Source organism: Ostrea edulis, chromosome 8 (assembly GCF_947568905.1).
Source record: "Ostrea edulis chromosome 8, xbOstEdul1.1, whole genome shotgun sequence".
Lineage (NCBI taxonomy): Eukaryota > Metazoa > Mollusca > Bivalvia > Ostreida > Ostreidae > Ostrea > Ostrea edulis.
Window position 1 is genome coordinate 72,828,220 of NC_079171.1, and position 26,261 is coordinate 72,854,480.

Here is a 26,261-nt window from a genome sequence, read left to right on the forward strand (position 1 = left end):
TTTACACAGAATGTTCATGAAAATGTTACCTTTTGGAGTGGAATTAAGATATCGCGTAACATTTTTTTTTTTACAAAGATATCTAATTTTTATCTATATCAAAAGTCAACAAAAAACTTAAAAGTAATACAAAAAATGTATATAATTATTAATACTTGTTTTATATCTTTTAGGCACTGCATTATACAGAATTTTGATTTTATTTATCATACTTTTTGGTTGAATTACTACCGAGTCTGGCTCGTACAGCATGTATTGACAAACGAGGGAGTCTATAATCATAGAAGTATATATATATATATCAGGGAAATCGTTGTGGCCGAGTGGACTTACGCACTGGTTTGACAATCTTGCTTGGCGGTGGGTGCCGTACGTCGCTGGTTCGACCCCGGGCTGGGGCGAAAATTTTCAGTACCTAGTTGTGATTATTTAGTGCTTTATATATATATATTATATATATATATATTATATATATATATATATATATATATATATATATAATGATAATTATTATAAGTTATTATTACAATTAAAGTTATCATTATGGACACTACTACCCCTCCCCCGACCGGTCGCAGTAGCTCAATGATAGAGAGTTCGCTTCGTAACCGGGAGGTCGTGAGTTCAAGCACCGTTCATTCGCAAACCCAATTTTAAGACGTTGAAATTGGTAGTGATTGCTCCTTCGCCAAACGCTCGACATTTAGAAGTGAGAATCACGGATCTTTTAGATGTGACCTTATAAACGTAGATCCCTGGTCGTACATGTAGTAGGTGTTCGCACGATATTTCAAAGAACCCTCACTGCTACGACCTTGAACCCTATGGATACATTGGATAGGTACTACGCTTAAAGCTGGTTACGTCTCAATATGAATAAAATATTCTCGACGGGACGTAAATTATATAAGCAATCAATCATCCAATCAATACTATCCCCCCCCTTTTTGTTGTTGATTTTCTTAAGGCGATAATTTCAACGAAATGTGTGGATTCCCTGTCTATCCCATCCCAATTTCCATTTATGTAGGCTAATCGTTTCACACTTTTTTGTAAGTTTTAGAGATTGGCCTTATGTATTTAGCGTGGTGAGAATGATTGTTTGGATGTTTCAAAGTGTTTGATTGCCCGTGTGTATCAGAGTGTTTAACTGGCCGCGTGTTTCAGAGTGTTCAATTGCCTGTGTGTAAAGGAAAGTGTTCAATTGACCGTGTGTAAAGGAAAGTGTTCAATTGACCGTGTGTAAAAGAAAGTGTTCAATCCCCTGTGTGTAAAGGAAAGTGTTCAATTGCCTGTGTGTAAAGGAAAGTGTTCAATTGACCGTGTGTAAAGGAAAGTGTTCAATTGCCTGTGTGTAAAGGAAAGTGTTCAATTGACCGTGTGTAAAGAAAAGTGTTCAATTGCCTGTGTGTAAAGGAAAGTGTTCAATTGACAGTGTGTAAAGGAAAGTGTTCACTTGATAAGCAAAAATTCAAGGAGTGAATAAAACTATATTTCACAAATTTCGACCGCAGCAATGTCTTCTATGTTGTTTTTAGTACCAAATAGTAAATTTTCGTACTAAAATACCAATAACTGTAGAAGTGTTCAGTTGCAGGTGGGGAGTTAAGGTGTTCATTTGACACGCGTTACACGTATGTGTGTGTGTGTGTGTGTGTGTGTGTGTGTGTTTGTAAGCCCTGTCAATTGAACCAGTGAATAAGAAGGCACACGTGTAAATCAACACGGGGTCGGTCAAAGGAACACGCAAATGGTGGTGTTCAGTTGGATTTTTATAAAAATCAGCATAAAATCATTAAATAGTTCATCTACCATCAAAATCCTGAAGTGTTTACTTAACAGGATTTATGAGATGTGTGTAACAGGTGTGTAAAGATTTAGCACTCGTCCATCTTTTTTCCTTGCGAGCATGGCTTACACACTTTCGAAGTGCGCATGCTCTGTTTTGAATGACGTAATTTGTGATGTCATCATAATGGAGTTTTCCAGGGAAAGAAGTTGGCCCATCTGAGGTAAGTAAACATGGTTGAAAGAAAATTTTTGCATATTAACAATGAGTTTTTTATTAGATAGACTGATTAAATGGTGTTTCATACCGATCGCGTTATGTACAAGCGACAGAGTACCCGAGTTACTGAAAATTCCGATGGTGAAAGTGATATATCTAGTACGTGAACTGTTTGGGTTTTTTTCTAAAATTTAATCTTTGCAGTTAATGTACTCTGTATACTAAAAATTCATATTGATTTTGGATAGAATTTCACATTTAAAAACAAATAGATATGCGCCAAGTCCTTAGGAATCAACCCCACCCCCACCCCTCCACACGGGACTATTTTTGGATGATTGGACCGTATCCCCCTTTTCATCTGTCTCCCTACTTTGAAGTTTTTTTCCCAACGCCATGACATAAATAGATAAATAAATAAAATGCAAAAATAAAAACGAAAGATATATATGTATTCGGATTGGCATGTTCCACTTTGTCCGGGTTGAAATCCCCGAGGATGCAAATGTACATTACGCCGCACTGTTTGCAGTACGCACATGGTACATGTGTACCACATAGGTATGTAGCTACTAAGACTATAAACCAAACAGCATATCATATGTAAAACTATTACTCTGAATGCATTTTACTTGTTTACAATGTAGCCTGTCGGGGTGTGGTGCATGTCACACGCGTTGTTTACACGTGCACTTTAGGTGGCAGTGGAGGAAATTCGAACCATGTATGGATTATTGTCTCCTGATAACTTTGGCAGTTAACTTTTGATTTCAATCTACTTTTTAAGAATAATATAACCCTCGCTAATCATTGCCAAGCTGCATTTCGATCTTGGCAGAATGATCTTCAGCTACAATTCAAAATTAAGGGATGATGTTGTGTACTGAGTTTTTCTTGATTGTTTACATCTGTGACTGATTATGTGATGTATCAACTGATCAAGCTGTACAGTGTCATGACATATAGTGTCATAGCTTCCATTTATGTACTTGCGCATCATTTTGTCAGAAGAAGAAAATTCTAAAATGATAATTAAGATTTTTAACATATATATGAATATACATGTATGTGTATGTTTGATTTTAGTATAATACCTGTAGAGAATATTTCAGTAGTATGAAGTGCCACACATTTAGACGCATGCATGTGGTGTTTAAAGGTCTCATCTGAAAGACCAGCAACTTTCTCTTTTGAATGCTAAATATGATGATGGAGCATTCACCTCACTATCTACATTTTCACCCTAAATAAAGTACAAGCATGGCTCGAAACCATGATTTCTTGATCCTGTTACCAGTCTTCACGAAAAACTTTGTAAAGCACAGGCCCTTCGGGCCTCCCAGTATAATAATTGTACAAGCCCGAACAATATTTTGCAGGCCCAAAATGTTTATTTTCTAATTTGATCTCTTGTTATTTGCTGATTCTACTCTATGCACAGTTCTTTTACTGTAGGAAAATACAGGTCAAGATGATCATAGTTAAAGAACAACTGACATTAAAAGGATTATATTATTTTTTCAACATATTAATCCAGTATATGCGAAAGTTTTTGGACCACACAGGACATTCGGTCCAGTGTAATCAATGAACACACCGGACCGAACCAAATTTTGTCAGACCGAAAAACCTAATGTAAAAAAGTGAAACACGTGAAAATGCAAAACCAAGGGAATCTTATTTATTATACTAGTAATACTATTCCAGGAATCCTTCCCGTATAATACTTTAGACAGTCCATGCGGTTTTAATCAATTCATTTACGTATTTGGATGTGTGCTATTTTTTTTACTTATAACAAACTCCGCATCAAGATAGTAAAGCTCAAAACCGGACATTGAGACATCTGACATTCCGATCCGGTGTAAAAAATGATACATCGGACCTGAGGCACTGCACATCGGTCAGGTCCGACGGTCCGATGTCTTTCACATAGACTGATTAATCTCGCAGATACATCAGCAGCTCATGTTCAACTCTGTTTTGTATACACCACGTACAAAACATTTTTTAAATGTTAGCCAAGGCCTACCCTCGCAGTGTTCGAAATTGGTTTAAAACTTGGTATAGACCACAGGTCTATGCCAAAATAAGATGACTTAGACCTCATCGAATTGGCATAGACCACAACATTGAAAAAATAATAACACAAATTTAAAACATTTTCATTTACTTCTAATATACTTAGAAAGTGTATTTTCTTTCCATTTCTGTAATATCATCCTTTCCTCATAATGTTTATCAGACGTCGACTGACCATGCAAGGCCCTCTTGGATAACTTTATTGCTTTAAATCTAGAAAATTGGCATAGACAATTTGGTCTATCTCAATTACAGTTGGCATAGACCAGTGCCATTTGGCATATACTCGGTCTATGGTTAATTTTGAACACTGCCCTCGGTCCAATGGGGCATGAATTTTCGTTTTTTTCTCCTCGTACGACAGTTTTTTTTTGGTTTTTTTATCGGATGGTTGTGATTGTGAAATACGCTTGGGTGGTTTTGAATTTCCCGGACGAGCCCCCTCCCTATACTTCAGAAAAGGCAGCATGGTTGATAATTTTTCTATGCGAAATTTGACTACTAAGTCATGACATTTAGTCTGAGTCAATCTCACGCTTTATTTGTAATATATACAGAACATATAAGAAAACATTTACAGGCCCATCGGACTCCAGGGTTTAATATTTTAAGAAGCCTGATCCCGATTTTACTGGCCTCGGGCATCAGGCCACTGGTTAATGTTGAAGACTGTGTTACCACTGAGCTACCATGTCCAATTTTTATACGCCCGTCTTAAGACGGGACGTATTATGGTATGGCGTGTCTGTCCGTCCGTCTGTTAGCTTTTTCGTGTCCGACTCGTAACTTAAATACTACAAGGCCTAGAATCATCAAACTTTGTCTGTAGATACATCTTGGGTAGAAGGTGTGTCGCACATTAAAACCAGGTCACTGTGACTTTTCATTAAGAAGATATGGCCATATATGGCAAAAACTTGTCCGTCTCATAACTTGAAAACTATTAGACCTAGAATCACCAAAATTGGTCAACTAATGCATCTTAGGTAGAAGGTGTGTCGCATCCTACTTTAAGGTCACTGTGACATTTAATTAAGGTGATATAAAAAAAATGTTTTAATGGGTAATATCTATACTGTTAACAATATGTGACGGGCGTATCATGTGCCATGGCGGTGCACTTTATTTAACATGAATTCATAGGTAAAAAAAAATATTACTAATTTTTTGGTTAATTCCATAAATATATTATTCCGCTCTCTAGACACAATTCTGGGTTACCCCCCTGCCTTTGGGGGTATAAGCACCTCATTTCTTTCAGAATGGCACAATGTCAGGAGAGCTTTTGTTATTTGTTATACTCTTAATGTTGATGGCATGCATCTATGAACAACAGGATAATTTTTTAGATTATTATTTCTGATATCATATTTGTAAATTGTTTATGAGGGGTTATTAAAAGTTTGTGGACAAAAGGACGCACTTATTAAAAATTCAGAGTTATCGTAAGTGAAAAATATAGGAGATGTGTAACAAGATTGTATATTTGAAAATTTTAATTTTAATTAATTTTTATAAGTATTGATTTCAGATACATGTATGACATTGCATGCTTGGGGGGGGGGGGGGGGGGGGGCTACAGTTAGATAATATTCTGGTCATCACATTCGATAAACTACATGGAATTCATTAAATCACTTCTTTTTCTTTCAGTGGTCTTCAACTTTTAATCTCCAAGAAGGAAATGTAATTAAAAGATGAATAAAGTATCCCTAAGAATACCAGAAGAAAGGCTATGTGTTGAGAAAAACAGCCCTTCCTCAGTACCTCTGAACTAGATGATAGCCCTTAATTGTTACTTTATGCTGAATATGACACAGTATAGAAGATCTGATCATGAAGAAGTAACACCATTGATACACTTGCCAACTGCCAAAATTACTTTCTGATAGTATGACGAGATTAGAAGATATCATGGTGTAGTCATGACACAAACTGCAAAATCAAAGAATTAATTGTCTTCCCCAGAGGATGAACAGAGCAAGATGGCTTCACATGGATAACATTTCCTTTCGAGTTTTGAAATTAGTAAGTATACAAAATATTTTAGGCCACATAGGGCCAAAAAAAAAATTTTTGTTTTTGGTCGCCTCTGATTTTTAAAAAAAGGGTTGGTAGGTAGGTTTATTTTATTTTTTTTTTAAATATTTTTTTTTTATAAAAATAAATAAGTGCCTTCGAATCAATGAAAATTTTATAGTTAAAGTTGTAATATAATGTGTTTAACAGATAAAAAATGGGTTCAGAGCATAATGTTTAATTGACAAAATACACAGTATGTGATGGAGTTTTAATATTACAATTATAGATGTCTTGGCATTTCGGGTAATAGTTCGTATATCGATGAATTGAAATCGGAAAATTGAAAAAAATTAATAGGGTCGGTGGATATATTTAGGGTCGGGCAAGCGACCTGAAACAAACACATTTTTTATTTTGGCCTAGTCATAAAATTATTTTTTAGATTTTCATCTCTGTTTGGAAATAAAAATGGACAGGTGGTTGGAGTTTATTTTTATGCCCCCCTTTGAAAAAGAGGGGGCATATTGTTTTGCACCTGTTGGTCGGTCTGTCGGTCGGTCTGTAGACCATGTGTTGTCCGCTCAATATCTTGAGAACCATTCACTTGATGATAATGATATTTCATATGTGGGTTAGCAGGGTTTGACATTTACTTTCTTGAGCACTAGACCAGTCGGGCTACTTCAAATAATATTTACTAGACCTGACCTTACATCCACTAGCCCTGACCAACTTTCCAGAGAAAAGAAACCCTGATGGTTTCTCCATATTTAAGTACTTAATTCAAATGACAAACGTTAAGTTTAAACTAAAACATACTTAATTGTCTCAAAAACATCTTTAGTCTCGTCATTCAATTTGGTGCTTTTATTTTCAAACTTCCCAATCTACTCCTTTTTTTCTCTCGGAACATCCTTCCTTGAGGACGAGAAGTCGAGACATTCCCGCACATGTGTCAACAACGAAAAATGGCTATTTACGATTTAATTTATTCATTTGATACAGACAACGAAATTAAGGGGAAATACTCGCTAAATGCGAGTTAAAAATTGAATTTGCAAGTAAAAAATCACAAGTGATCGCAACTTTTTGCGAGTGAAAAAACCCCAATCTTTTTCCCGGATTTCGTCGGTTTATTGGCTGTACTTTGAAGTTTACAATAATCTTGTCTTGTGCATAGAAGCTCTTTACAGAATGAATATACAAGTATTGAAAAAGTAAACGTGGATCGAATAAATAACTAAGGCCAAGGTCATCTCAGTCGATGGCCTACTTCATACACACTTCGGATGTCTCAGAGACGTCTGATTTAAATAGCAAGCATATTGATCTCGTCCATGTCTATATAAAACAACACATGAGAGTGTGTCACCATTTCACGCGGTGTCCTTCTGTACTCTATAGTCAAACACTTCGAGTTCGCGGGGTTTTCTTTTCAACTAGAATTTTTTTAGATGAAATTTCCAAAAGTTTTGAACATATAGTTTAAATTGGCGCAAACAGTCTTCAAGATTTCAATCCACATGATGCTGTTAATAGGTGGTAGATCTCTGGACAGCGAGTACGCCGCACAAGTGTACCATATGACCCGCACCATGTATGTTGTCTGATAATTCATTGAATTTTAAATGAAAGAATTCGCAATCTTATTTTTATTATTGCACTTTAAAGGAGATTTTAAAAGATTTTCCCAAAGTTTTGATAAAGAGACATCCTTGTTTTCTTAAATTCATGTAAAACAGTAATCGATTGAAAAATGCTAGTAAAAGCTCAATTTTGCTAGTTGGAAAATAATCCACTAGCTAAAATTTGCTAGTGGTGAAAAAAGTTAATTTCGATCCCTGTGATAGACACTTTCTTATATTCAATTAAAATAAACTGGGGTTTTTTTCAAATGAAAATAAATTCAGTTTATATATATTTATCCGAAATATAACTTTACACCCATTAACAAAGAGTAAATGTCGTAAAACATCACTTCCGACAGCGACTATGTATTCGAACTAAAAATAGAGATTTTGTCATCACGCGGTTCAAAATTGCTCGCAAACTCTATACAGTTATTTTTTAAAGTTAAAAATAAGATATCTTATGGTTTAAAATAAAGTTTCTTGTTTATTTTATCAACATGACCAGTCGGACTAGTAAATCGACATTTTACCCGACCGGACCTATCATTTAGTAGACTCGGTCGGTCAGACGTGCCTTAGTGTCAAACCCTGGTTAGTTATGAGTAGAAGAGGATCCTTATTGTTTTTCAGGTCAAAAGGTCAAAGGTCAAGGGTCAATCTACTCTGGACATAGGAATATAATGTCCGCTCAATATCTTGAGAACCCTTTGCTTGAAAGACATCAAACTTGGCACACTGGTACATCCTAAGAAGTAGATGACCCCTATTGATTTTAAGGTCACATGGTCAAAGGTCAAGGGTCAACTGGACATAGGAATATACTGACCATTCAATGTCTAGAGAACCCTTTGCTTGACAGACATCAAACTTGGTACACTAGTACGTCTTCAGGAGAAGATGACCCCTATTGATTTTGAGGTCACGTGGTCAAAGGTCAAGGGTCAACTGGACATAGGAATATACTGTCCGTTCAATATATTGAGAACCCTTTTCTTGACAGACATCAAACTTAGTACACTGATATGTCTTCAGGAGAAGATGACCCCTATTGATTTTGAGGTCACACAGTCAAAGGTCACACTGGACATAGGAATATATTGTCCGTTCAATATCTTGAGAACCCTTTGCTTGACAGACATCAAACTTGTTACACTAGTACGTCTTCAGGAGAAGATGACCCCTATTGATTTTGAGGTCACATGGTCAAAGATCAAGGGTAAACTGGACATAGGAATATAATGTCTGCTCAGTATCTTGAGTACCCTCTTCTTGACAGACATCAAACTTGGTACACTGATACGTCTTCAGGAGAAGATGACCCCTATTGATTTTGAGGTCACATGGTCAAAGGTCAAGGGTCACACTGGACATAGGAATATATTGTCCGTTTAATATCTTGAGAACCCTTTGCCTGACAGACATCAAACTTGTTACATTGGTACATCTTCAGGAGAAGATGACCCTTAATGATTTTGAGGTCACATGAGCAAAGGTCAAGGGTCAAACTGGACATAGGAATATACTGTCCGTTCAATATCTTGAGAACCCTTTGCTTGACAGACATTAAACTTGGTACACTGGTACATCTTCAGGAGAAGATGATCCCTATTGATTTTGAGGTCACATGTTTAAAGATCAAGGGTCAACCTGGACATTGGAATATACTGTCTGCTCAATATCTTCAGAACCCTTTGCTTGACAGACATCAAACTTTAAATAGTACACTGGTGTATATTCAGGAGAAGATGACTCCTATTGATTTTGAGGTCACATGGTCAAAGGTCAAGGGTCAAACTGGACATAGTAATATACTGTCCACTCAATATCTTGATAACCCTTTTACTTGACAGACATCAAACTTAGTACACTGGTACATCTTTAGGAGAGGATGACCCATATTGATTTTGAGGTCAAAAGTCAAAAGTTGAACTGGACATAGTAATATATTGTCTCCTATATTTTAAGAATTATTTGTTTGATTGACACGTACCAAACTTGGTACACTGGTACAGCATAAGGAGTAGATGACCCCTATTGAATTTTAGGTCACATGGTCAATTCATTCTTGACATAGGAAGATATTGTCTGCTCAATATTTTGAATTGATGATAATACTATCAATTAAATGAGGTGTGTGTATAACCCTTTTCAATTTTGCACCATGGGGGGCATATGTGTTTTACAAACATCTCTTGTTTTTTTTTTCAGAATATATATTTCACGTTCATTATTCTCACATGTTGCTGTAGAGTGTAGATTACATCATTTTTTTTTTTACATTGTTTTCTTTGGACAGAAAATTTCCATACAGCAATATTATAATTGTTGTTGAGTGATTTTGAAGTACATTTTCATGTAACACTGAAGTTGAACATTCTTTTCCCCTGTTGTCCGTCTGTCTGTAAACTTTCACATTTCTGACTTCTTCTCAAGAACCACTGGGCCAATTTCAACCTAACTTGACAAAAAGCATCCTTGGTGAAGGGCTTTCAAGTTTGTTCAAATAAAGGGCCACACCCCCTTTCAAAGGGAAGATCTAATTACAAAATTGCAAAAATAGGGTGGGATCATTTAAAAATCTTCTTCTAAAGAACCACTGGGCCAGATGATGTGAAAGTTACATGAAAGCTTTCGAACAAGTGTAGATTGAAGTTTGTTCAAATCATTACCCCCTGGAGTAGAATAGGGCCACACTAGGTGATCAAAGTTTTACATGTACAAATATATAGGGAACATCTTCACAAGAAGTAGGAAAATAACAAGGCCAGTAAAATACAAATTTACGTAAAGGCTTCCTGAAATAGTGCAGATTCAAGTTTGTCATAATCATGCCTCCCAGGGAAGGTTGGCCGAGGCCACAATAGGAGATCAAAGTTTTACATTCAAATAAGTATAGAGAATTTTCAAGAACCATTAGGCCAGAGCAGTTTACATGAAAGCTTCCTGACATACAGCTCTGTAGTGCAGGTTCAAGTTTGTAAAAATAAAATTTCCAAAAGGTGTCGCTGTGTTTGGTGTAATTTTTGTTCGTTCTGCACAAACTAGCTCATTCAGCTTGACATAGCCTAGGTAATTTACAGCTGATCATTTGATAAACACTTACTTTGTAGAAATAGAAATTATGATTTTTATCTATTTATACATTTATTGCTATTTCTATGAAGACCTTTTACTAATCACTTCTCTAAATATTTTTGCAGATTTGTCAGAATGTTATGCATCGTTATCAACAGAAAAGAACTTCATAGTTAGACCAAAGCTGACATGGGATGAGATCCTAGAACAAGACCTAGAGTTTACAGGATTGGATAGGATCAATCCACTGGGTCGCCAAGTGTGGAAGTACAAACTTCAACCTCGACAGGACAGCCAGGCCTCACCCTTGCAAAAAGATTAATTTGGCCTGGATAGTCAAAATGAGTGATGATGATTGATATCAAGGTCTGACACTGGAAGCTCAGTAAGGGTAGATGCTGGCAATGGAGCTGTTTAGCAATAAAACAAACAAGTTTAACATTAAACATGTTTGTATACTTTTTTGGCTCACCTGAGCCAAAGGCTCAAGTGAGCTTTTCTGATCACCTTTGCCTGTCGTCTGTCTGTTTATAAACTTTTCACATTTTCATTTTCTTCTCCAGAGTGAACCACTGGGCCAGTTTCAATCAAACTTGGTATGCATCATCAATAGATAAAGGGTATTCAAGTTTGTTCATATAAAGGGTCATGCACCCTTCAAAAAGGAAATAATCATGGAAATGCAAAAATAGGGTGGGGTCATTTAAAAAACCTTTTCAAGAACCACTGGACCAGGAAAGTTGAATTCACACGAAAGGTTCCTGTTTTGTGCAAATCATGGTCTCTGGGGGTAGGGTGGGGTCACAATAGAGAATCAAAGTTTTACATTCATATATAGTGCATATTCAAGTTTGTAAAAAGCTCACAGGGGTAGGGTGGGGGTCACAATAGGGGATTTAAGTTTTACATGTGAAATATATACAAGGAAAATCTTTTAAAATCTTCTCCTCAAAAACTAGATGCAGAACCGTAGCTCTTTGAAAAGAGAGCTTCAGATGAACCCCTTATAAAAAAAACTTCAATTTATGGCAGAGAAAAAAAGTGCATGTTTAAGTCCCTCTATCACTGCATTCCTGCATCGCTGTCTCATGAATTTAATATTAAATAATTCCCAACATATTTTCCCACTATACTTGTTTCCAAACATACTTTCAAATATTTTCTAAACCCACATATAACCCCAAAACAGCTTCAAGTGATTTCAATTTCTTTGTTGATGTAGCCATGTTAAGTAGCCAGTCAATTTGAACCCCAGTTCATTTCCATACTCATACTCATTTTGAAACATAATGTCTGTGTGAACTAATATCCTCACAAATATTTTTAGTGAAATATTTAGGATGAAATCATCCCAGTTGGGTTAAATACTTATTATTCAAATACTGTAGGTTTGAATATTGAACTAATCTCACAGCTTTCTTAAGTTTGGTCCCCATCCCCACCAGTCTGTTTTTACGCTTAACTATTGAAATGGGGTGTAAGGGATCAGACTAGGCTTTTATAGCATTATCAATTTTCAAAAGCTTTAGAAAAATTATACAATTTTAGGTCACTTGAGTAAACTCAGATGACATATTGCTATTGATCTGCATCTGTTGTAGTCCGTCGACATTAACAATTGAACATTTTTAACTAAATTCTATAACTGAAAGATGAAGATACCGCACAGCGATCAATCTACGATTCAAATAACGGAATTCTTTTCAAAATTAGTATGAAGCACACAAATTTACATTAAACCTTCTTGACATAGTGCATATTCAAGTTTGTTCAAATCATTTCCCCGGGAGTTATGGTGTGGTAACAATAGGGGGTCAAAGTTTTATATGCTACCTGATATAAAGGAAAATTCTTTAAAGATATATCTTGAACTATTTAAGCTAGGGCTTTCATATCTTGTATATACAATTTTTATGGCAAAACAAATCTGACCTATTCAGTATGTCCTGAACTACATTGTGTTTAAGGTAGATCTTTCATATATATTATATATTATGAATTTCTTATGATAAAACCTTTCATCTTGTTGAGGAGCCTCTCACCTCTGGTTGGCGCGGGTTTGAATCCTGCTCGCACCGGTAATTGAGAAAGTTTCCCAGTTTACTCTCGGAAGGTCGGGGGTCTCTTCCCAGGTACATTGTATCTGGGTTCTCTCTTCCACCAATAAAAACTGGGCACCACCAGATAACTGAAAAATTGTTGAGTGTGGCGGAAAACAGTTAAAACAATCAATCATATTATGTTATTTGACCTTGTGACCCTGAACTCTGAGTTTGACATACTTTTAAGAAAGTATAACGTATTAAGTATATCCAGGACTATTTTAGATAGGGCATTTATGTTTTGTATATTGATTACTTATGGCAAGGTCTTTCATATCATACCAAGACCTACGACTTTTTACCTTGGTCTTATCCAGAACAGCAATATCATATCTTTGTCTTATATGATTTCATTTTAGTAATGTTGTGTTCTTTAGAGCTAGGTTTGGGTCACATTATTCATGAGAATAAAGATTGATAAAATAGCATTTAAAAATCAAAACAGCAGGGCCAAGATGACTCAGGTGAGCGATGTGGCCCATGGGCCTCTTGTTGATTTTGATATTTCTACCTATATCATTTGTATGAGAAATGGAACTCCTTTTTTTCTTTTACAAATACATGTATTATCATATGGATCCATCTTTGTTGATTATTTAATCAAAGGACATATTCAATTCATTCAATGTATTAAATGTAAATTTATGGATATGTCTGTGGTTGAATTACTTGTGTATGTATACATTTTTCTCGCACATGCAATTACATATATGATGTATATATATTTACTAATTGTACATGTAATATCCCCTGTTATATAATAAAATATATGACTGAGAATAAAAGACCTGCTGTTTTCATTGCTACCATGAAACATTAAAAGATTAGAATAATTCAAATATCTTAATGAATTCTATAATATATGAATTTGATATTTGTATATGATTGTCTCACTGGTGTTCAATGTGAACTTTGGTTTATTGTTTCAGTTTGCTCGATCTTTATATCAAATTAAAATTTAAGACAAATAAGGAATTATTTCCGAAATTGGTTAATATGGTACATTGTAGTAAAATAATCAAGAGTTTATTCATATGAGATAGCTAAATTTCACATGAATAACCAGTGACTGATTCTTGATTGTCAACATTTTCACCGAACAGTTCAGAAATTATCATGGTACATGTACATACTATTAGGGGATCATAAAATTCCTTAAAGAGTGACAAATTTTTAAATATCACCTTTTCAAGGAGAAAAATCCTCTTACGTATATGAATACTATGAAGAGATTAAAAGAGAGGTGGCTAGATCACTTGTATGGTGAGATTCATTTGTTGCAAGAACTGGTATGATGTCTTGAGTCAGAAAGCACTGGAATCCACTAGGAATAGTTTTAGATCTATGGAGCGCCAAAATAACAAACTCAGATATTTGAAGATATCTTTAATTATTTGAAGATATTATTAATTCATTTCATGCACGCAACATTGCAATCAAAGATCTCTTCAAATAATTAATGATATCTTCATTTGAATTGAATTATTGATATCATTATTTATTCCGCTGAATTGATGCACACAATAACTTAATTGTTGCTCTCCTCAAATGAATTATAATTTAATGATACCAACAATAGAATTAATGCATGCTACAATTCAATTGAAGAGAGCAATAATTCATTAATGCTAACATCACTTAATGTGCGCAATAAATGGATTATTGCTCTCTTCTATTGAATTAATGATATCATTAATTAAATTGATGCGTGCAATAATTATGTTAGTGAGAGTAATTATCTAATTGAGATATAATCCTTAATTAATTCGACATATCCACAACTGAATGAATGATTTCTTTAATTGAATTGTTGCTCTCTTTTTAAAAACAAAACAACGATGGGCGCATTAATTACTTATGAAATAGCCCTGTATATATAATTAAAAAGATCTATTGAATTAAAAGAGATAATCAAGTCATTCATACAGAGCTCTAAATTAATTTTTGCAAGCAATATTTCCACCACATGGATATTATTGGACTTCAATTATTTGAGCTTATGTAAAACATTAAGATTTTAAAAATCATCCTGGTGAATTTGTATTACAAAAGTCATTAGAGGACACGTCCAGTTTTTGAACAAAAACAGAAAGTAATATATTCCCTTGAATTTGGTCATCCCTGTCCTCAGTGTGTTTCAGACGTGTTTAGTGGGAGGGGGGGGGGTGGGGTCCAACACGTTTAGCGGATATTTAGTTGTTGGCATGTGGCGGGAGCGAAACCAGGAATTATCCAAGGGGAGGACGTAATGAGTGCCTAAAGCACGAAATCTCTAAACAAAAATATCTAAGATGAAGGAAAATCGTGATATATGGGGGTTTTCTATTACAATTTTGTCCTCATATTTCAAGGTGAGATAATAGTCAAAATTGACATAATTTCCATGTACATATCATAAACATGTAGATATATTTGTAACAGTATATGAAGGAATCTGGAGCAAATCCTGATTCTGAAGTTATATAAACTGGTGTTATACACCGGATTTTCAAACAATTTATGGTTTTTGCAACGTTTGATTAAAGTTTTCTGTAAGGCCACATCTATGTAGTTACATTTACACAGAATGTTCATGAAAATGTTACCTTTTGGAGTGGAATTAAGATATCGCGTAACATTTTTTTTTTTACAAAGATATCTAATTTTTATCTATATCAAAAGTCAACAAAAAACTTAAAAGTAATACAAAAAATGTATATAATTATTAATACTTGTTTTTAGATCTTTTAGGCACTGCATTATACAGAATTTTGATTTTATTTATCATACTTTTTGGTTGAATTACTACCGAGTCTGGCTCGTACAGCATGTATTGACAAACGAGGGAGTCTATAATCATAGAAGTATATATATATATATATATATATATATATATCAGGGAAATCGTTGTGGCCGAGTGGACTTACGCACTGGTTTGACAATCTTGCTTGGCGGTGGGTGCCGTACGTCGCTGGTTCGACCCCGGGCTGGGGCGAAAATTTTCAGTACCTAGTTGTGATTATTTAGTGCTTTATATATATATATATATATTATATATATATATATATATATATATATATATGTATATATATATATAATGATAATTATTAAAAGTTATTATTACAATTAAAGTTATCATTATGGACACTACTACCCCTCCCCCGACCGGTCGCGGTAGCTCAATGGTAGAGAGTTCGCTTCGTAACAGGGAGGTCGTGAGTTCAAGCACCGTTCATTCGCAAACCCAATTTTAAGACGTTGAAATTGGTAGTGATTGCTCCTTCGCCAAACGCTCGACATTTAGAAGTGAGAATCACGGATCTTTTAGATGTGACCTTATAAACGTAGATCCCTGGTCGTACATGTAGTAGGTGTTCGCACGATATTTCAAAGAACCCTCACTGCTACGACCTTGAACCCTATGGATACATTGGATAGGTACTCCGCTTAAAGCTGGTTACGTCTCAATATGAATAAAATATTCTCGACGGGACGTAAATTATATAAGCAATCAATCATCCAGTCAATACTACCCCCCCCCCCCTTTTTTGTTGTTGATTTTCTTAAGGCGATAATTTCAACGAAATGTGTGGATTCCCTGTCTATCCCATCCCAATTTCCATTTATGTAATCGTTTCACACTTTTTTGTAAGTTTTAGAGATTGGCCTTATGTATTTAGCGTGGTGAGAATGATTGTTTGGATGTTTCAAAGTGTTTGATTGCCCGTGTGTATCAGAGTGTTTAACTGGCCGCGTGTTTCAGAGTGTTCAATTGCCTGTGTGTAAAGGAAAGTGTTCAATTGACCGTGTGTAAAGGAAAGTGTTCAATTGACCGTGTGTAAAAGAAAGTGTTCAATCCCCTGTGTGTAAAGGAAAGTGTTCAATTGCCTGTGTGTAAAGGAAAGTGTTCAATTGACCGTGTGTAAAGGAAAGTGTTCAATTGCCTGTGTGTAAAGGAAAGTGTTCAATTGACCGTGTGTAAAGAAAAGTGTTCAATTGCCTGTGTGTAAAGGAAAGTGTTCAATTGACAGTGTGTAAAGGAAAGTGTTCACTTGATAAGCAAAAATTCAAGGAGTGAATAAAACTATATTTCACAAATTTCGACCGCAGCAATGTCTTCTATGTTGTTTTTAGTACCAAATAGTAAATTTTCGTACTAAAATACCAATAACTGTAGAAGTGTTCAGTTGCAGGTGGGGAGTTAAGGTGTTCATTTGACACGCGTTACACGTATGTGTGTGTGTGTGTGTGTGTGTGTTTGTAAGCCCTGTCAATTGAACCAGTGAATAAGAAGGCACACGTGTAAATCAACACGGGGTCGGCCAAAGGAACACGGAAATGGTGGTGTTCAGTTGGATTTTTATAAAAATCAGCATAAAATCATTAAATAGGTCATCTACCATCAAAATCCTGAAGTGTTTACTTAACAGGATTTATGAGATGTGTGTAACAGGTGTGTAAAGATTTAGCACTCGTCCATCTTTTTTCCTTGCGAGCATGGCTTACACACTTTCGAAGTGCGCATGCTCTGTTTTAAATGACGTCATTTGTGATATCATCATAATGGAATTTTCCAGGGAAAGAAGTTGGCCCATCTGAGGTAAGTAAACACGGTTGAAAGCAATTTTTTGCATGTTATCAATGGGTTTTTTATTACATAGACTGATTAAATGGTGTTTCATACCGATCGTGTTATGTACAAGCGACAGAGTACCCGAGTTACTGAAAATTCCGATGATAAAAGTGATAAATCTGCGTGAACTGTTTGGGTTTTTTTTCTTTTTGAAATATAATCTTTGCAGTTAATGTACTCTGTATACTAAGAATTCATATTGATTTTGGATATAATTTCACAAAAAGAAATGCGCCAGGTCCTGAGGAATCAACCCCCCTACCCCACCCTCCACACGGCACATTTTTTGGATGATTGGAACGTATACCCCTTTACATCTGTCTCCCTACTTTGAAGTTTTTTCCAACGCCATGACATAAATAATAAATAGAGAAATAAATAAAAATGCAAAAATAAAAAAGAAAGATGTATATGTATTCGGATTGGCATGTTCCACTTTGTCCGGGTTGAAATCCCTGAGGATGCAAATGTACATTACGCCGCACTGCTTGCAGTACGTACATGGTACAGGCGTCCCGCATAGGTATGTAACTACTAAGACTATAAACCAAACAGAATATGATATGTAAAACTATTACTCTGAATGCATTTTACTTGTTTACAATGTAGCCTGTCGGGCTGTGGTGTCACACGCGTGGTTTACACGTGCACTTTAGGTGACAGTGGAGGAAATTCGAACGATGTTTGGATTATTGTCTCCTGGTAACTTTGGCAGTTACCTTTTGCTTTCAATCTACTTCTTTAAGAATAATTCAACCCTCGCTAATCATTTCCAAGCTGCATTTCGATCTCGGAAGAATGATCTTCAGCTACAATACAAAATTAAGGGATGATGTTGTGTACTGAGTTTTTCTTGATTGTTTACATCTGTGATTGTTTATGTGATGTATAAACTGATCAAGCTGTACAGTGTCATGACATATAGTGGCATAGCTTCCATTTATATGCTTGCACATCATTTTGTCAGAAGAAGAAATTTCTAGAATTAAGATTTTTAACATGTATATGATTATATGTGTTTGTTTGATTTTAGTATAATACCTGTAGAGAATATTTCAGTAATATGAAGTGCGACACATTTAGACGCATGCATGTGGTGTTTGAAGGTCTCATCTGAAAGACCAGCAACTTTCTCTTTTGAATGCTAAATATGACGATGGAGCATTCACCTCACTACCTACATTTACACCCTAAATAAAGTACATTAGCATGGCTCGAAACCATGATTTCTTCATCATGAAGCAAATGCTCTGTTACCACTGAGCTACCAATTTTTTAACATGAATTCATAGCTAAAAAAATTAAAAATTTATAACTAATTTTTTGGTTAATTCCATAAATATTATTCCTCTCTCTAGACACAATTCAGGGTAACCCCCTGCCTTTGGGGATATAAGCACATAATTTCTTTCAGAATGGGACAATGTCAGGAGAGCTTTTGTTATTTGTTATACTCTTAGTGTTGATGGCATCTATGAACAACAGGATAATGTTTTTAGATTATTATTTCTGATATCATATTTGTAAATTGTTTATGAGGGGTTGTTAAAGTTTGTGGACAAAAGGACACACTTATTAAAAATTCAAAGTTATGATAAGGAAAAAATATAGGAGATGTGTAACAAGAATGTAGATTTGAACATTTTAATTTTAATTAATTTTTATAAGTGTTGATTTCAGATACATGTATGACATTGCATGCTTGATCGGGGAGGGGGGCTACAGTTAGATAATATTCTGGTCAGCACATTCGATAAACTATAGCTGTACATGGAACTCATTAAATCACTTCTTTTTCTTTCAGTGGTCTTCAACTTTTAATCTCCAAGAAGGAAATGTAATTAAAAGATGAATAAAGTATCCCTAAGAATACCAGAAGAAAGGCTGTGTTGAGAAAAACAGCCCTTCCTCAGTACCTCAGAACTAGATGATAGCCCGTGTTACTTTATGCTGAATATGACACAGTATAGAAGATCTGATCATGAAGAAGTTACACCATTGATACACTTGCCAACTGCCAAAACTACTTTCTGATAGTATGACGAGATTAGAAGATATCATGGTGTAGTCATGACACAAACTGCAAATCAAAGATTGTCTTCCCCAGAGGATGAACAGAGTGCTTCACATGGATAACATTTCCTTTTCGAGTTTTGAAATTAGTAAGTATACAAAATATTTTAGGCCACATAGTCATAAAATTATTTTTTAGATTTCCATCCTTGCTTGGAAAAAAATGGGGCAGGTGGTGTATTTTTTATTTTTCAGAATATATATTTCCCGTTCATTATACTCTCATGTTGCTGTAGAGTGTAGATTACTTCATATTTTTTTTTACATTGTTTTCTTTGGACAGAAAATTTTCATACAACAATATTATAATTGTTTTTAAGTGATTCTGAAGTACATTTTCATGTAACACTGAAGTTGAACATTCTTTTGCGCTTTTTTGAATAATAGTAATTTTTAGCTCACCTGAGCTGAAAGTTTAAATGAGCTTTTCCAATCCCCTGTTGTCCGTCTGTCTGTAAACTTTCACATTTCTGACTTCTTCTCAAGAACCACTGGGCCAATTTCAACCAAACTTGACAAAAAGCATCCTTTGTGAAGGGCTTTCAAGTTAGTTCAAATAAAGGGCCACGCCCCCTTTCAAAGGGAAGATATAATTACAAAATTGCAAAAATAGGGTTGCGTCATTTAAAAATTTTCTCCTAAAGAACCACTGGGCCAGAAGAGCTGAAATTTACATGAAAACTTCCTGACATAGTGTAGATTGAAGTTTGTTCAAATCATGACCCACATAGGTAGGATGGGGCCACAATAGGGGATCAAATATTTTACATACAAATATAAAGGGAAAATCTTTAAAAATCATCTTCTCAAGAAACACTGGGCTAGGAAAGTACAAATTTACATAAAAACTTCCTGACATAGTGCAGATTCAGGTTTGTTAAAATCATGAACCCCTGGGGTAGACTGAGGCCATAAAAATCTTCTTCTCAAGAACCATTAGGCCAGAGCAGTTTACATAATTTACATGAAAGCTTCCTGACATACAGCTCTGTAGTGCAGATTCAAGTTTGTAAAAATAAAATTTCGAAAAAGTGTCGCTGTGTTTGGTGTAATTTTTGTTCGTTCTGCACAAACTTGCTCACTCAGCTTGACACAGCCTAGGTGTTCATATGTAATTTTTTTATTTTTCGTAACTTAAAATGTCGTGTAGCAATGGTGGCCAGATCAAATTTTCCTTCCAATGTTATAATAGGACTAGACATGTGTATCATTTTGCATACAATTTAAAGTATGTTTTTGCATATACACATTTTTCTAATGCCTGTACACATTGAATTATTAAACACCAGGCACGTCCTCCTATCCCCTTTACAAGCTATGTTTGTGTGGGGTTTTTTGGAGTTAGATTTTAGGTAGGAGAAATCATGGCCCCGTGAGTAGGTTGGGCCACAATACTTAAATAGGGATCAAAGTTTTAGAAGCGAATATGTAGAACAAATCTTTAAATATGGGCCAAGGTGAATCAGGTGAGCGATGTGGCCCATGGGCCTCTTGTTTGAATATGCAGTTTATGCAGGATCAGGATATGCCATTGCCGTATCCGTTAATTAATGAGTCATAATTACCATCATTGTACCACAAAGCAACAGTCACTGTACTGTAGTTCTTTTGCTTAACATTATTAAATTCAGTTTGCCATCATCTTCTTCTACTCTAAGACACACACACTCAATAATAAAAGTTCCAAACACAGAATTGGGAAATAGCATGGTATCGCATACTTTCACATTCAATAGCATCTCCATTAATCAATTTTAACAAGGCATACATGTGCAGTCACTTGACCAAATGCATATCACACTGCAACAGTCCTTCACAACTACCACATCTTTGGGTACCCTTATAATAGAAACATGTCAAATATAACCACAACATGCCAAAATGTTAGGGTCAGTTATTGAAATGCTCTAAATGTTTGATATACAAGCCAAATATTTGTTCTCAACTTCTTTTTAAAAAAAAGGTAGAATAAAAAACAATGGGGTGGATACTTTTGAGAGGGGTGGGCGTGGATGATAATCTGTAAATATGTAATTCTATGTGGCCTTAAGTACAGTAAATATGAAAGCAGATCTTAGTATTTAACAATTTTGTTGATCCATAATTTATTTACAGATTTTATATGATCTTATTTTGTATAATTAAAATCTTAGATGATATGTGTAGAATAATTATATCATTTAGCAAAATGTAATGATTTGTAAACTATAGATACATATACATGTAGTAAATTTGTGTAACAATTAATACATTCAACCCAAAAATGAATTTGCATATTTTAATTGATTTTTAGCTCACCTGAACCAAAGGTTCAAGTGAGCTTTTCTGATCACATTTTGTCTGTCGTCTGTCTGTCTGTCCGTCTGTAAACTTTTCACATTTTCGACTTCTTCTCCAGAACCACTGGGCCAATTTCAACCAAACTTGGCCAAAAGCATCCTTGGGTGAAGAGCTTTCAAGTTTGTTCAAATGAAGGGTCATGTCCCTTTCAAAGGGGAGATAATCACAAAAATAGGGTGGGGTCATTTAAAAATCTTCTCAAGAACCACTGGGCCAGAAGAGCTGAAATTTACCTGAAAGCTTCCTGACATAATGCAGATTCAAGTTTGTTCAAATCATGGGCCCCGGGGGTTGGATGGGGCCACAAGGGGGGATCAAAGTTTTACATACAAATATATAGGGAAAAACTTTAAAAATCTTCTTCTCAAGAACCACTAAGCCAGAAAAGCTGAGGCCAAAAGTAAACATTGATTTATTTGATGTACTCCGAACGACCAATCAAATTTGCTCCTACCCGACCATTTTTTCCAGCAATTTAAAACTTTTTTGGGGGGGGGGGGTCCCTTGAAAAATAAAAAAATTCACCTTATTCTAAAAGAAAATATTACAAATTTTCATGACGTTAAAAAAAACCAAAAAAAAAAACAAACCCTACCTACCGACCCACCTTGAAAAATGTGAGTTAGAGTACATCAAACAAAAATATTTTTAATGATGGCCTGATATTTACATGAAAGCTTCCTGACATAATGCAGATTCAAGTTTGTTCAAATCATGGGCCCCGGGGGTTGGATGGGGCCACAATAGGGGATCAAAGTTTTACATATAAATATATATGAAAAATCTTTAAACATCTTCTTCTCAAGAACCACTGAGCTAGAAAAACTGATTTTTACATGAAAACTTTCTGACATAGTGCAGATTCAAGTTTGTTCAAATCATGGCCCCCGGGGGTAGGATGGGGCCACAATTGGGGGGGGGACCCCATCAGTAAGCACGCCCCCTACTTCCGGTGTAATGGCAGTAACTGCAAAAATGAAGGCCATTGTGTACAATACTTCATTATCATTTAATGTTGTTCACGTTCTTCTGACCCAGGGATCGAATATTTTCCAACAATTTACAGTGGATCACAGAGAATTGTTTTATAGTTTTTTTCTTCTTTATGCATATATGACCCAGTATGTCTCTGCAGAGCACAGATCTACATCTGGCATTTTCTAATTACTTAATGTTCACTATTTTTAGCGATCAATTAAGTTTTTTAAAATTAGTTTTTCAGTCAAAATTATCATAAATATAAATCTATAGCTAACCACGGGTATGATGCATGTGACCCAAATTTGTCATTATGCAGGGGCCTATATCTATTCTACGAAGTATATTTGATGCGTATTAAAGTTTGAAAATTTTAATTCAAAATATGCATTAAAACCGCTGTTTGAACAAGGCATAAGTATCATTTTAAAGGTACATATGTACGTAAGTATCTTTGCTAGATATGATGTTCAAAAAGATTAATCAGTTTTTTTAATTACTGATTAGATCACCTGAGTGGGTATAAGGATTGATAAACTAAGATTTTGAATTTTTAAAAAAGCTAACAGACAGATGAAAGAGCTTGATAAATACCATAATACAGTCCATCATAACATGGGTGCATGGAAATCAGGTTCTAGAGCAGATATTAATATATTAGGTAGAACATTGATGATACGTCTTATCTGGTATATGTAAGTTGTAACACCCTCTTCATTAATACTGTGCATTTTGACAAAATAGTATATGAAGTCCAGTGGTTCCATTGAATTTGAACATATGTTGAATAAATATATAGTTAGTAGTGGTAGGGAACAGGTACAATCTAATTAAAATTAGATCTTTGATCCGCTCATGCAATCGCTTTGTGTAGCGATTACATGAGCGGATCAAAGATCTAATTTTAATTAGATTGGGAACAGGTATTGCTTTAATGTGTCTACTAGATTTCTTGTTAAATAACCTTCACTTTAATTTCAGTCAAACATAATTTTGCATCAAAGAGAAAAGGTGGCTTTGACATAACCTAGAAAATACAATATTCATTAAAAAGAGCATGGCACCAGGATAGCTAGATGCCCGTATTCCCAGCAAAATAAGCCAGTCCTAAAGAGAGTCCACTAGAGATGAAATAAAACGCATTAAAATGTATTGAGAAAAGGTATATATATACAAGTTTTGATTTGCACCTTAAGAGTATATTGATAATTTGTATTTTGACAGCCTCCAACTGAAATACAGTGAAAATATTGCTGCAGTACTGTAATTATGTCTCCCCTCTTTCAGGGGAGACATATTGTTTTTGTACTTTCTGTCCGTCTGCCACAAAATCTTGTGAACACTTCTCCTATATGGCTTATCGGATAGAATTTAAACTTTGTACAATGCTTCATTGCCATTTGTAGATGTGTATATTGGTGGGACGGAAGGTTCCAATTATTTTCCTAAAAGTTAATAGTAGATCTTAGAGGGGTGGAGGATGTAAAATACCTTGTCAACACTTCTCCTCCTATATGGCTTATTGGATAGATTTTAAACTTTGTACAATGCTTCATTGCCATTTGTAGATGTGCATATTGTCGGGACAGGAGTGTCCAATTATTTTTCTAAAAGTTAATAGTAGATCTAAGAGGTGTGGAAGATGTTAAAATAGCTTGTGAATACTTCTCCTATACGGCTTATCCGATAGACTTGAAATTTTGTAGAATACTTCAATGCCATTTGCGATGTGCATATTGCAGGGACAGATCAAAGATCCAAATGTTGTCCCTAATATAGTGGATTGTAGGGGTGGAGGGTGTAAAATAGTTTGTGAACCCTTCTCCTATGTGGCTTAATTATTGGAGTTCATAATGTCTATGTTTCTGCTCATGCTTTATCTTCCATACCATGCAGTACATTAAGGGGTTGGAGGTTTCATTTGGAGCACTTCCAATTTGGGGAGCTGGGGATACATTTGTTTTTCATAAAAACAATCTGAAGTTATGATATATTTGTCATAAAATGTTTATGATATCTGTATCACTTTGAATCTTTAAAAATGATAATTGATGTGTGAATTAATATTTACAGCTGATCATTTGATAAACACTTACTTTGTAGAAATAGAAATTATGATTTTTATCTAATTGTACATTTCTTGCTACCTTTTACGAAGACCTTTTACTAATCACTTCTCTAAATATTTTTGCAGATTTGTCAGAATGTTATGCATCATGATCAACAGAAAAGAACTTCACAGGTAGACCAAAGCTGACATGGGATGAGATCCTAAAATGAGACCTAGAGTTTAGAAGATTGGATAGGATCAATCCACTGGGTCGCCAAGTGTGGAAGTACAAACTTCAACCTCGACAGGACAGCCAGGCCTCACCCTTGCAAAAATATTAATTTGGCCTGGATAGTCAAAATGAGTGATGATGATGATATCAAGGTCTGACACTGTAAGCTCAGTAAGGGTAGATGCTGGCAATGGAGCTGTTAAGCAATACAACAAACAGGTTTAACATTGAACATGTTTATATACTTTTTTAGCTCACCTGAGCCAAAGGCTCAAATGAGCTTTTCTGATCACCTTTGCCTGTCGTCTGTCTCTCTGTAAACTTTTCACATTTTCATTTTCTTCTCCAGAGTGAACCACTGGGCCAGTTTCAATCAAACTTGGTATGCATCATCAATAGATAAAGGGTATGCAAAAATAGGGTGGGGTCATTTAAAAAACCTTTTCAAGAACCACTGGACCAGGAAAGTTGAATTCACACAAAAGGTTCCTGTTTTGTGCAAATCATGGTATCCGGGGGTAGGGTGAGGTCACGATCGAGGATCAAAGTTTTACATTCATATATAGTACAGATTCAAGTTTGTTAAAGGTCATGGCTCACAGGGGTAGAGTGGGGTCAGAATAGGGGATCTAAGTTTTATATGTGAAATATATACAAGGAAAATCTTTTAAAATCTTTTCCTAAAAAACTAGATGCAGAACTAAACCCAAAATCGTAGCTCTTTGAGAAGATATTGGGGCAAGTCAGAGCACTAGAGCTTCAGATGAGCCCCTTATTAAAAATCTTCAATTTACGGCACAGAAAAAAGTGCATGGTTAAGTCCCTCTATCACTGCATTCCTGCATCGCTGTCTCATGAATTTAATATTAAATAATTCCTAACATATTTTCCCACTATATTTGTTTCCAAGCATACTTTCAAATATTCCTTAAACCCACATATAACCTAAAAACTCACAGCTTCAAGTGATTTTCTCTGTTGATGTAGCCATGTTCGGTATAGGTAGCCAGTCAATTTGAACCCCAGTTCATTTCCATACTCGTACTCATTTTGAAA

The 26,261-nt window shown here is 35.2% G+C and overlaps 1 protein-coding gene across 1 annotated transcript in view; it reads left to right on the forward strand.

Annotated features, from left to right (window-relative positions):
• The window catches only part of LOC130049293 (leucine-rich repeat-containing protein 70-like), a 1,034,056-nt gene that overhangs the window by 846,483 nt on the left and 161,312 nt on the right, over positions 1-26,261 (forward strand). The window lies entirely within an intron of this gene.